Raw genomic sequence first — 10,931 nt, 5'->3', positions numbered from 1 at the left:
TCTCTAATAAAAAGTCTTAATGCTTTGCTTAAAAGCTTCCAATGTGGTGCTGGGGAGATAACTCAGTGGTTAAAGGAGCTTGCTTCAAAGCCTGCTGGTCTGGGTTCAATTCCCTAGTACCCACATAGAGCTAGATGCACAAAGTGGTACATATATTTTTAGTTTACAGGGGAAAGAGGCCCTGGCATGATCATTTTCTCTCTCCCTCTCCTTACAAATAAATAAAATGTTTTAATCTTATTCCATTGTGTATATATAGCACACTTTCTCTCTCTCTCTCTTTTTCTTTCATGGTAGGGTCTCACTCTAGCCCAGGCTGTCCTAAAACTCACTCTGTACTTACAGGCTGGCCTCAAACTCAGAGTCATCCTCATATGTCTGCCTCTCAAGTGCTGGGATTAAAGAAATTTGACACCACATCTGACCTATGTCCCACATTTTCATTGTCTATTCACCAGCTGATGGACACCTAGACGCATTTCATTTTCTAGCTATTGTGAATAGAGTAGCAATGGACATGGTTGTGGAGGTATCTTGGTGGTAGGATTTTGAGTATATGCCCAGGAATGGCATAGAAGGTCATATGATAGTTTTATTTTCAGTTTTTTAAACAAATATTCACATTAATTTCTTTTTTAAAAGATTTTTATTTATTTATTTGACACAGAGAGAGAATAGGTGTGCCAGGGCCTCTAGCCACTGCAAATGAACTCCAGATTCATGCACTACCATGTCCATCTGGCTTATGTGAGGCCTTGAGAATCGAACCTGGGTCCGTAGGCTTTGCAGGTAAGTGCCTTAACCACTAAGCCATCTCTCCAGCTCTTTTCACATTAATTTCTATAGGAACAGCACCAGTTTGCACTCCCACCAAAAATGAATAAAGTTCGTTCCCCACATCATCACTAGCATCTGTTTCCTTCCCTCCCTCCCTCCCTCCCTCCCTCCCTTCCTTCCTTCCTTCCTTCCTTCCTTCCTTCCTTCCTTCTTTCCTTTGTTTTTTTCCTTTGGTTTTCAAGGTAGGGTCTCAATCTAGCTCAGGCGGACTTGGAATTTGCTATGTAGTCTCAGGGTGGCCTCAACTCATGATGATGCTCTTCTCCTACTTCTGCCTCTGACCTGAGTGCTGGCATTAAAGGAGTGGGCCACATCACCTTGCTCAATCTTTAAAGTTCTTTCTATCCTGTCGATAATTGAGCCACTGTCTGAAGTCAAAATGGCAAGGATATTTTCCCATTCTTCCAGCTGTCTTGTAACTCTACTCACAGTTTCCTTTGCTGTACAGGGACTTATTAATTTGTTAGTTTTGAGGGAATTGCTTGTTTGTCACCAGAGACCTGTTCAGAAAGGTCTTACCTATACCTATATCCTGAAGTGTTTCCTTGGATTTTCCTCTGGAAGTTTCAGGTTTTGAACTAAAGCCTTTGATCTCTGAATTGATTTTGGTGCAGAATGAGATATAGATAGAATTTCATTCTGCAAATGGACATTTCGTTTTACCAGCAGCATTTGTTGAATAGGCCCTTTCCCCCACGTAAGTCTTGACAACATAGTCAAATACTAGAAGGGTGTGTATAAGTGGGTTGACTTCTAGCTCCTCAGTTCTGTTCCACTGGCCTGTGTGTCTGCGTTTGTGCCAGTACCATGCTGCCCTCGTCACCTTGGCTCTGTAACGTAACAGGAGGTCAGGCATCGTGACACCGCCACAGTGCTCTGTCCACTCAGGTTGGCTGTGGCTCTATGCAGGTTTCTGTTTGAGACGTTGAGTTGTTCTAGTTTGGGGAGAATTTCCTTGGAACTTGGATGAGAATTGCATTGAATCAGTAGGTTGCTTTGACAGCATAGCCATTTTCACAGTTTTGATTCAGCCACCCTGGAGCACGGAAGGTCTTTCCATCACCATATGTCTTCTTCAATTTCTCTTTTTAAGTGTTAAACTTTTCATTACAGAGGTCTTTCACTTCCTTGGTCAGGCTTATTCCTATCTACTTAATTTGTTTTTATTTTCATTGTTTCCCTCCCTCATCCATGACAACACGTCAATAGGCCCAATATTATGCAGGTCTTGTGCAAGTAACAACATCCACTGTAAGGGTCATGAATGCAGTGATCACTTTGTGTCTTCAAAGTGTTCCAAAAGTACTCATCTGTGTCTTCAGCTCTCACATTCTCCCCACCACCTTTTCCACTATGGTCCTCGAGTCATGGAGGGTGTTATAGAGGTGCCTCATTTAGTGCTAAACACACAACTGTCATTTCTTCTCAACACTTTGAGGAGTTGCTAGTCTCTTCAGCAGTCACTACCATCTGAAAAGAGAAACCTCTCCTGCCAAAAGTGAGGGCAGCACTGATATATGAGCATAAACACAAATATTTGGTGGGGATAATATATCCATTTAGACAAACAACAGCTTATGACATTCCCAGTCCTAAGTTATTCACTTGGTCTTCAGTATAGGGTATGAGTGTTCTTTTATGAAATGGGCCTCAGATCCATGCAGAGAGCAGTTGGTTACCCCCATAACCGACACGGCACTATTGCACTATTGTACATCTGGTCTTGGCCAGTTGTGCAGCTTGGAGAGTGAACTGCTGATTAAGACTGTTGATAACTTTTCTCCCCCAGCAGCTTGCATCACACTTTCCTGTCCTAATTTTTCTTCTGAAAACTTCAAGGTAGGTTTTCACTCTAGTCCAGGCTGACCTGGAATTCACTATGTAGTCTCAGGGTAGCCTTAATCTCATGATGATCCTCCTACCTCTGCCTCCCATATTCTATAATTAAAGGTGTGCACCACCCACCCATCTCCTGTCCTAAGTTTTTGAAGACATTGTGAGTGGCATATTTCTTTTATTCCTTCCTCGGCAAGTTTATTTTTGGTATATAGAAAAGCTATTGATATATTTGAGACAGGCTGTCATGTAGCCATGGCTGACCCTGAACTATTTATTTCCTTGCCTCTACCTTCAGTCCTGGGATTAGATCTTATTCTAGACTTGGAGTCTATTTGTTAGATACTTGAAACTGAGAATTGTCCCAAACCTGAGTCCATTAAGGTTTTCCCCATTTATTCATGCCTAGAATGTTTAATTTATAAACTTAGCACCGTAGAAGATTACCAACAAGTAACAAAATAGAAAGAGACCAGCCATGATGGTACATGCCTGTTGATCCCACTACTCTAAAGGCTGGGTAGGAGGTGGGCTGATGGCTCCGTAAGTAAAAGCACTTGCCACAGAAGTGTAAGTACCTGAGGTTGAACCCAGACCATAAAACCCCAAAGCCATGGCAGGCTTCTGTAATCCCAGCATATCAATGGCAAGACATGGAGGGGAGAGAGGAGAATTTCCCTGGAAGTTCATGGACCAACTAGACTGGTGAATGTAGCAGTAAACAACAATGAGCATAAGGGACCCTGATGCATCCAGACCCCCGTATGAGCACACACACACAGACCAAAAAAATAAGTAAATAAAGGCTGAGGCAGGAAGACCATTTAAGGCTAGGAGTTTGAGACCAGCCTGAGCAACACAGATGTGCACAAGATGGTTTGCACATCTGGAGTTCGATTGCAGTGGCTGTCCTGGCATGCCACCTCTCTGTCTCCCTCTGTCTCTCATAAAAAACCCCAGGTGTTGTGGCACATGCCAGTCATCCCTGCAATCAGCAGGGTGAGGTAGGAGCATCATGAGTTGGAAGTCACCCTGGGCTGCATAGTAAGCCCCGCTTCAGAAAACAAAAACAAGTCTATACTATTCCCCAGGTTGGGGGCTCTGTGGGGTTTCTGGACCTTTATACATTTTCACGGGAAGTAGAACTTGCCAAAGTAGAAATAAGGAAGCAGTCTAAGAGAGAATTACTTGCTTAGAGTGGCAGACTGAATGACAGGATCAGAGGAGAAAGGCATGTCACTCAGTTCTTTGGCTCTGTGTATCTTACTGTAGTTGCTTGTGAAAATGATCATATGGAAAAAAGAGAAAGGATGGTTCACAGTACAGGGGTGCTGCTGAACTGGTAGAATAACTTTTTTGGTGGTGGTGTTGACTCGAACAGAACTCACTATGTAGCCCATGTTGGCCTCAAACACAAAGCAATTCTCCTGTCTCAACTTGTAAAGTATTAGTATGACCCTCCAGGGAGAATGACTTCTAATGAACTGTAGGATAAGTATGGCTGACAGTTACAAATTGCATATTTCAGAACAGCTAGGACAAAAGATGTTGACTGTCCCCAACACAAAGAAATGAAAAATGTGTGTCTGAAGTTCTGAGTATGTCAATTACCACAATCTAATCATTCCATATACATGTACTGGACTGTCACATTGTACCCCATAAATACATAGTCACTGAGTGTTAAATAAAAAAAATATATAAGGGATCATGTGGAAAACAAATTAAGCAAATGAAACAATGTAATGTCCAATAAATTAACAGCAAGAGGCTGGATAGCAAACGTGCACAGAAGTTCCACAGAGGCAAACCAAGCATATGCAACAGAATCCAGCGGTGGGGAACTAGCTCAAATGGTAGAGAGCTCACTTAGTATATGTCACAGAATCCAGATAGAATCCCCAGAATGACAGTAACAGAGGGACATTGGGGCCTGTCCTCATCAAGTCCCTTAGGGCATGTGGCCCCTCTGAAGGGCACCAAGAGTCATCAAACATCAAAGCAGGCAATCAGAGGGGGATTCTGGGCGCGCGGAAACTCCTGGTTAACCCAGAATCCCAGAGTTGTGGTCGCTGTAGCAGAGCTCATCTCCTCCTCCAGCCCCTGGGGCTCAGGGAACCGCGGGGACAGACCCGCTGGCCTGGAGCCGGCTCCCCTCTTGTGCTTGGAGCAGTGATGCCAGCAAGGGAGTCTCCTGAGCCAAGCCTTGGCGTCCACTGACTGAGATCCCGCCTGTGCCAGGGCGTCCCCGATGGACACCAGAGGTCGGAATCTCAGCTGAGCGAGGTGGGTCAGACACAGGGCCCGCGTGCCCACCAGCCTGAGGGCCCGCGTGGGCAGGGCAAGATGTGGAAGACGACAGCGACTTGGTGGCAGCGAGGCGCGTCCTGCAGTCCGTATGGAGGTGGAGGGCCAAGCCAGGCTTCCGGTCCCAAGCCAGCCTCCGCAGACCGGGCGCCGCCGCCCCTCACTCCCGGCCCCTCCCCTCGGTGTCACCCACACGCTGCGGGCTGCGCTCACGGTTCTCCGCTGTCTGTGTCGCCTCCTTGTGAGCCAGGGGGCGGGGGGGGGACCTCCACCAGGAGCCTGGCGGGATCAGCTCGAGCTGCAGGCGGGACTCGAGGTTAAGGAGGAAGCGGAAGGAAGAGCCCTTGGTTCTGATCCTCCCAGGACTTCCCAACCAAGACTCAGACCCAGATGCAGATGCAGTGCGCCGTCCACCAACTTATCCCGCAGCGGGCCAGGTGCATGCAACGGGCGTGGGGACAAGTACACGAAGCTCGCGTGGGGACAGATGCATGCCACAGGCAAGGGGATAAGTACATGCAGGAAGCGTGGGGACAAGTGCATGCCGCAGGCATGGGGACAGGTGCATGCAAGGCGGTCCCGCAGGGCACGGAGGACGTCGCTCTCGCAGGCCGACACGTCCCGCCCTACCGCTGCGCGCAGCTCCAGGGCGCCCCCGGCGCCGCTGCAGGTGGCTTAGTCCCTTCAGAAGCGCATGGACTTCCGCGAGATGGCCCCGAGCCACGTGTCGGAGTCCTGCGCAGGCCTGCGGGGACCGGGAGGAGTTAGAGGGACGTCAGGTCGCCCCCATCCGCTTCCCCCTTCGGGGCCCGGGCTTCACTGAGGGTCGTGGTGGGTCTCTCCGGGCGCGGAAGAAGCAGTTGTGGGGCCACCAGCTCCGCATCTCTTCTTCCTGTGGATCAGCACCAGGTGAGGCCTGGAGTCCACCCGGATGACCGCGGCCTTCAAAGGTGGGGGCCAGGCGTGGACACCCGCTATCCTTGGGGGTTTCCCATGGCCAGGAAGAGGGGACGTCTCCCGTTTGGGTGTTTTAGACTCTGAGATATGGGACACCCTTGCTGGACACAGGCATGACCCACCCAGGACAGAAAAGGATGTCTTAGAACCTTGTGACTCAGCTTGAAGAACAGAAGGGGTTCGCGATCCAGGAGTCACTCACGCAGCTATCCCTCAGAGCCTTGACCACTGCCAGATCTCTGGAGTTCAGACAGCCATAGTGGGAGAGAATGTAGTTTCTGGATGTTGCCCCAAAGGCATAGGCTTCTGTGCCCAGAGTTCACAGGACACACAGCTCAGCGTCCTCTGCGGCTGGGCCACTTGGCCCCATTTCTAAGCTTGCAGGAGGCCAGGACACAAGGAGGCCAGCGCCATCCCTTTGGGCACACTCTCAGTAGGAGGAATCTGAGATTTTCAGGGATGTGCGCTAGCAGGAGAGAGACCATGGACCCCCAGCGACCTCCACTTTCCTACAGCGTCTCCTCATTGCTCACCAGCTGGCCCCATTTGCTGCTGGTGTTATAGTGACTTTTTTTCCTTCAGGGCGTAGCATGACGACATGCTAAAGAACAGGATGTTCTGACCCAGCAGCTATGACAACTTTGAGCAAACCAATACTGTGATACTAGGTGTAGGCTAGTCGTAATGAAGTGGTATCATCCGGCAGTTGTGTTCTTCTCTTTGGCTGTATTTATTTATTTATTTATCTATTTATTTGAGGGGGGAGAGAAAGAAGGAGAAAGAGAGCTAGAGAGAGAGTTTGGCATGTCAGGGTCTCCAGCCACTGCAGACTCCAGATTCAGGTACCACCTTGTGCATCTGGCTTACGTGGGTCCTGGGGAATTGAACCTGGGTCCTTTGGCTTTGCAGGCAAGTGCTTTAACTGCTAAGCCATCTCTCCAGCCCCTGCTGGTTTTCTTTTTAATATTTTATTTATTTGTTTGAGAGAGGAGGAGGAGAGGATGGGCACGCCAGGGCCTCTAGCCACTGCAGAAGAACTCCAGATACATGTGGGTCCTGGGGAATTGAACCAGGGTCCTTAGGCTTCACAGCCAAATGCCTTAATGGCTAAGCCATCTTCCCAGCCCCTCTTCTGCTGTTTGAAGGATTAAAAGAACAGATAGAGGGCTGGAGAAATGGCTTAGCAGTTAAGGCACTTGCCTTCAAAGACAACCCCGGTTTGATTCCCTAGTACCCACATAAGCCAGATGGATAAGGTGGTGCTTGAGTCTGAAGTTCGTTTGGAGTGGCTAAAAGCCCTGGAATTTAAAAAAGAACAGAGAGACAGGCTGGAAAAAAAGGACATTTAGCTGTAATAGTGACAGAGGGAAGCAGACACTTGTGAGTAGGCGCTAGAGCTAGGAGTCACTTTGACCCGCAGTGAGAGCCCAACTGCTATTAAGGTTGGCAGCTTATCTTCTTTCAGCACCCCTCTTTTCTCTCTTGTCCTCCTTAGGTTGGTGGTTTGATGTCTCCTTGGCCAATTCCGGCTCTCAAGTGGATCTGATGCATCCAGGGCTGAAGGCTGGCTATCACTCATGAACACAGACGACTGGTATCTGACATCTAGATCTTTGTTCCTGGATATGGGAGAAAGTTGTCCATAATTGGGGTCTCTTAGTCCCTATTACTGTGGGCAAGGAGGCAAAGAAACCTTCAAGCAATACTATTTTGGGGACTTATCTTGTTTTGAAACTTGTAAGAAAGTTATGGGCAAGGCTATTTTGAAAAAAGGAAAAAGAAACAGAAAACTTATCTACATACCCCTTCCACACACACCCCCACTGGATCCTGCTTCTCAAGGTTTTTAGCATCATTAAAACTTATTTTGCTGAGTCCCCTTCCCTGCTTCTCTGGCATTTCCTTCTCTGGCATCAGAGGGATAGACAACTTTCTAGTCGATGGAGGAGGAGAGGATCACAAGACCCTCACTTGGAATTCCAGCAATTTCTTCCTGCCCTCTCCCTGGCTGCAAGTGATGTGAGAGAAGCTAGAGTACATAAAAAAAGAAAAAAAAAGAAAAAACAGAAAGTCAACTGAGCAGCTTCCATGAGCTCACCACGCAGGGTGGCATGGGCCTTTGTGGAGGTGCAGCTGCCTTTGGGTACCCACACTCCTGTAAGTAGTGCCTCACTCGTGCTCTGTAGGTAACCCATGAACTCATTGGTTCATGCAAACTTGACGTTAGTACAATCAGACTTTGGTCTGTCATCTGAGCCCTTTCTGGGGTGAAGAGATATGTGTCTGTATGAAAAAAAACAAACAAACCAGCAACAAACATTCCATACGACACTTGGTGCTCAAATGTGAAACACAACAGAAGCAGAGGCAGGGGGATCGTCGTGAGTTCGAGGCCACCCTGTGACTACGTAGTGAATTCCAGGTCAGCCTGAGCTGGAGCGAGACCCTACCTCAAAAAACCAAACCAAAACAACAACAAAAAACTACAAAACTGTTGGAGGAAGGATTAGACAATATGTTGCATTCTGTAAGAGTTGCCAGGAAGTCATTATGGAGTTGCATGGCTACCTAAGGCTGGGGTGACTGCCCTGAGGGAACTTGTTTATTTATGTAAAAGAAGAGTTAGGCTGGAAGGATGTTGTTGCAGTCCAGTTCTCATTGCTGGTAGAAATCACCCAACCAAGAGCAGCTTCTGAGAAAAAGAGCTTTATTTTGGCTTTCAGGCTTGAGGGGAAGCTCCATGATGGCAGGGGAAAACAATGGTATGAGCAGAGGATGGACATTGCCCCATGGCCAACATAAGGTAGACAATAGCAATAGGACAGTGTGCCAAAGACTGGCATGGGGAAACTGGCTATAACACCCATAAGCCTGCTCCCAACAATACAGTCCCTCCAGGAGGCGTTAATTCCCAAATCTCTAAGAGCTGGGAACCTAGCATTCAGAACACCTAAATTTATGGGGACAACTGAATCAAACTACCACATTCCACCCCTGGCCCCCATAAACTCATAACCATACATGATGTAAAATGCAATGCATTCATCTAACTTTAAAAGTCCCATAGTTTTTATCAATTCCAATGATGTTCATACATCCCCATAGTCCAAGATCTCTTTTTTTTTTTTTTTTTTTTTTTTTGGTTTTTTGAGGTAGGGTCTCACTCTGGTCCAAGCTGGCCTGGAATTAACTATGTAGTCCCAGGGTGGCCTTGAACTCTCAGCAATCCTCCTACCTCTTCTTCCCTAGTGCTGGAATTAAAGGTATGTGCCACCACACCCGGCCAAGATCTTTTAACTGAACCATAATACCAAAAAATAACCTCAAAAAATCCATAATAGCACAGAATAAATACACTGCATAAGATGGCATTGGGCATAGCAAAGAAACATTCAGCCAATACAAGATTTAAAACAACCAGGGCAAACATCAAACTCTATAGCTTCAAGTCCAATATGGTTCAGTGGTTTAAGGCACTTAGTTGCAAAGCCTGTCAGTCTGAGCTTGATTCCCTGGTACCCATATAAAGCCAGATGCACAAACTGGCACATGTGTCTGGAGTTTGTTTGCAGTGACAAGAGGCTCTGGCACACAAATTTATTCTCACTTTCTCTCTCTTCTTGCAAAAAAAAATTTTTTTTAAAAAAGAGGTTGGGCTGGGTAAGGTGGCTCACGCCTTTAATCCCAGCATTCGGGAGGCAGAGGTAAGAGGATTGCAGAGAGTTTGAGGCCACCCTGAGACTACATAGTGGATTCCAGGTCAGCCTGAGCTACAGTGAAACCCTACCCCCCCAAAAAAAAAAAAAGAAAAAAAAGTTGGCTTAACAGGCACCTCAGGCCTGGGATGGTGTCTTAGTTGTTTTGCTAAATCCCTTGATGAGATATGAACATTAGGTCATAGAGGTCTTGACAGATCTTAGTGGCTTAGACTGGCATGTGAATTGGGTCCATATAGGGGTGAAGTAATTTAAAATGTAATGAAAGAAGGGCCAACCAGACAAAGGGGTGTGTTCAGGTCACTCAAAGACAAATGTGGCAAGATTTAGTGTCAAGCTGAAGTTCCTAAGGATAAAATTGACAAAAATAAATAAATAAAATAAAATGCTAATGAGTTTCTGGAAGGCCTTAAAGCCAGAACAGTTCTTGGAAGGCTTTATGCTAGATATTATGCTAGACTTTATGATTGACCATTGCAGATAAAACACACTAAGCTTGTTCCAGGGGTGGCCAACTATACCCTCAGAGTGAGCCATGTACATTTCCTCCCTGCAAATAGATATTCTGGTAGAAACTGTTCACCTATTCTGAAGCTACCATAGCAGCCAGGTGTGGCTGAGGGAGAATGGCCAAGGATGCGGCTCCAGCACCAGCCCCTTGGAGCCTATCAGACCAGGGGAGCCAGCAGAGGAGCAGGTGCTGTGACAGGCTGGAGAACAGCCTGGGTTGGGCCAAATGGTGTGAGTGGGCCCTACTGATCCTAACGAGCCCATTGAAGGTGGGAAGATGCAAGGAGGGTCTCTTCTTAGAGTTAGGGAGCAAGATAGTTCATGGAAAATATGTGTAGATTATGGAAGGCTAGATAGGGTAATGCTTCCCACCCACGGTGCTGTTGCCAGCATTTGAGGAAACCATTGATAAAAATAATGGAATGTTTTTTATTGGAAAAGCAATTATTTATTATGACAAAATGAAACTGTGGACAAAAAACAAATGAATGTTATATATTGCATCATGATTGTGAATGAGCCAAAGCCTGTCTGAAAGATGAACATCCCAGAGTGAACTGCGTCTTTCTCCTTGGGGAAGTTGGCATGTGAACAACTCACTAGAACATAATTGCATAAATAAAATCATGAAGACAAGCAACTTGAACTTAACACAGAAAAGCAGCATGTCATGATAGACCAGGTTCAAAATTCTTTTTTTTTTTTTTTTATTTTTATTTATTTATTTGAGAGCAACAGACAGAGAGAGAAAGAGGCAGATAGAGAGAG

The 10,931-nt window shown here is 46.6% G+C and overlaps 1 long non-coding RNA gene across 1 annotated transcript; it reads left to right on the top strand.

The window, feature by feature from the left end:
- The first annotated feature begins 4,898 nt into the window (after positions 1–4,898).
- On the top strand, positions 4,899–8,570 carry LOC123454565. The gene is made up of 2 exons (XR_006633403.1): positions 4,899–4,959; positions 7,433–8,570. It is a non-coding gene; the product is annotated as an uncharacterized LOC123454565 (long non-coding RNA).
- The last annotated feature ends 2,361 nt before the right edge of the window (positions 8,571–10,931 follow it).

This window comes from Jaculus jaculus, chromosome 14 (assembly GCF_020740685.1).
Source record: "Jaculus jaculus isolate mJacJac1 chromosome 14, mJacJac1.mat.Y.cur, whole genome shotgun sequence".
Taxonomy (NCBI): Eukaryota; Metazoa; Chordata; class Mammalia; order Rodentia; family Dipodidae; genus Jaculus; species Jaculus jaculus.
The sequence above is the reverse complement of the archived record's forward strand: the minus strand, read 5'-3'. Positions and strand labels throughout refer to the sequence as shown.